Below are 2,541 nucleotides of genomic sequence, written 5' to 3' on the forward strand. Positions count from 1 at the left end.
ATAATTATCGAAACTCTCATTTTATTGGTAATTATTACATTCTATAAATATTGTTTAATGTTGCATTATTTATCATTATTCAATTTACCATTATCATTAAAAGTTTTTAAAATATGACTTACGTAAATTTTAGAGTGTTTTTAATAGCATACCAATTATTTAAATCCTAAACTCTAATTAAGCCTAATTTATTATTATTTAAGTTTATATACTCATTATTATATTCTATAAATATTGTATTATTTATTATTATTGATTGCGATAATAATATTATAAAATATGACTTAGGTAAATAAAATTAATAATTTAATAGCATACTTGATTATCATCTTAATTTATAAATTTAACATTATTCTAATATCATATTTTAAATTTTTTATAATTTTAGTTTATAATAGAATTTTAGTAATATGATTTAATAATTTTAATTTGAAAAGTGTTTATATTGTAATTTGAAAATTAGTATTTCATGTAAAACGTAAAACCTAATTACGAGGCCTTAAACGGTAGGAAAAAAATTGGTCGCGCTACCTTTTATTAAACATTAAATAACTTATTAAAAATTACAGATGAATTAAATAACTTATTAAACATTACATATGAATTAAATAACTTATTCAAAATTACATATGAAATAATAAAAGGTAGGAAGAATGGTTTGGAAAAAAAAAAAAAAGACAAAAGCTTCGCCGCTCATCAGTTGAGCGGTGATGAATAGGACCAAGATTCCTTAGCCGTTCACGTTTTTTAAATAAAAAAAAACGAACTAAAATAAAATAAATGAAAATTAAATTAGTAGCCTCACATTTCAATTGCGGCGATCCCTTATTCAGCAATTCCCCCCACATAATTCTAATTTTCTGAACTTTTTCAATTTTGACAATATTTTTAGAAATTCGCCCCCGCCCCCAACCACCCACCCCAGGCTGCACTCCTTCGAGTTGTCAACTTGGGATCGGTGATAGATGTCGACGAATATACACGTGGGAGAATTCATGAAGTTACATCAATTCAATATTTTTTTTTTTGGCAAATAATAGGAGCTTTTATTGATCAAAGCAATAAGGCTTGTACACATGGTAGGGGGAAAAAAGGCAAAAACCACTGCCACATCTTTCTCCATCACGCAAGATACAACTTTTCTGCTATACTACTACATCAATTCAATATTCATTAAGCCCAATCTTGTATATTTCCTCCCAAGGCTGTCCCCCTTTGAGCTGTCAATTTGGCATGTTTGATAGATGTTGATGAATATACACATGTGGGAGAATTCATGCTAAGTTACATCAATTCAATGTTCATTGAGCCCAAACTCGTACAAGTAATATCATTGGTAACACATAATAAATCAATAACTGATTGTAAGGAAAAAAATAATGGTACTCAAAGCATAATCGTTAGTGAATAATCTTTTTGGAAAAGAAAAGAGGTGTTAATGGAATAAAAGTGAAATGCAATCAACATTCCCCTATTTGTAGATGTTACTTTTTTAAGTATGTCAGTACATGTGTGAAGTTTAAATTTGAAATTTATTTAATTAATTAAGATTGCATAATTGTGTTTCAAGGGCTTTCTTTTTTATTTTTTTCTTTGTTGTGTTAAACCTTGGATTGTGTTCTTTGTTGGTAGTTCCTGAGGAGTCTATTAAAGTCAATAGCCACATTTTTTTTTGATAAAACACAAGTCAATATTATTGATCATCTCGCTGGAAAATCATCCAGCACGATTTCTTTGACAAAGTAATCTGCATTAATGGCAGAAAATACATTGAACATATCACAGGTATATTTGATCTGAGAAATCATAAGATTTAACAGTTACAAAATATAAGAAATTATACCGTGAATCACCAATCATCAAATCTGACCAATTGATCAAACCGCTCCATAGATATCTGTGCATGTCTATTCCCTCAGATTTGCTATCCAACTGGTTTAAATTCAAAACTGATGTTGAGATCTGGCGAGAAGACCCAAGAAATTTTAGATCTATCATATAGATTTGAAAAAATTCTTAGATCTGAGAAAATACATAACAAAAAAAATAAAAACTAAACAAAACTCTCACCAGGATAGCCTAGTAGAGAAGAAAACTCTCACCAGGATAGCTTGAGAGAGAAGAAAACTCTCACTATAATACCCTAAGAGAAACTTTATTAAAGTAAGAACAAAGGAATACGAAAGGAGAATAAAGGAAGAGGAAGGGAGACCTTGGCTTAACACCAAAATCTCCCTCCTATGGAGGAAGAAGAGTAGAGAGAAAGTTGAGGGTAGAGAGGGAAAGGAGAAGGTTACCCAAGTCAATAGCCACATAATATTGTGTGAACCTTCTGAGAAGAAATAAAGAATTTTTTCATGTTTGATTTCTCTTTGTTTATTAATCTTTTAATTTTAATGTCAAAACACTCACAATGTCGATTTCACTTCATTGAACTTTACTTAATCTTGTCTTCTTGGGTACACCAATAATGATTTTAGCTTAATACTTTGTCATTAATTAGTCTTACTCACCGGAAATACAAATTGAATTATAACATGA

The 2,541-nt window shown here is 29.2% G+C and overlaps 1 long non-coding RNA gene across 2 annotated transcripts; it reads right to left on the reverse strand.

Moving 5' to 3' along the window:
- Nucleotides 1-1,032: 1,032 nt before the first annotated feature.
- Nucleotides 1,033-2,301, reverse strand: LOC140005003 (uncharacterized). Of its 2 annotated transcripts, none has more exons than XR_011812827.1 (3): nucleotides 2,071-2,301; nucleotides 1,844-1,962; nucleotides 1,033-1,220 (listed from the first exon to the last, which is right to left on the reverse strand). It is a non-coding gene; the product is annotated as an uncharacterized lncRNA (long non-coding RNA). The 2 variants fall into 2 exon arrangements; XR_011812826.1 differs by lacking the exon at nucleotides 1,033-1,220 and adding an exon at nucleotides 1,229-1,747.
- Between the last annotated feature and the right edge of the window lie 240 nt (nucleotides 2,302-2,541).

This window comes from Coffea arabica, chromosome 4c (assembly GCF_036785885.1).
Source record: "Coffea arabica cultivar ET-39 chromosome 4c, Coffea Arabica ET-39 HiFi, whole genome shotgun sequence".
NCBI lineage: Eukaryota > Viridiplantae > Streptophyta > Magnoliopsida > Gentianales > Rubiaceae > Coffea > Coffea arabica.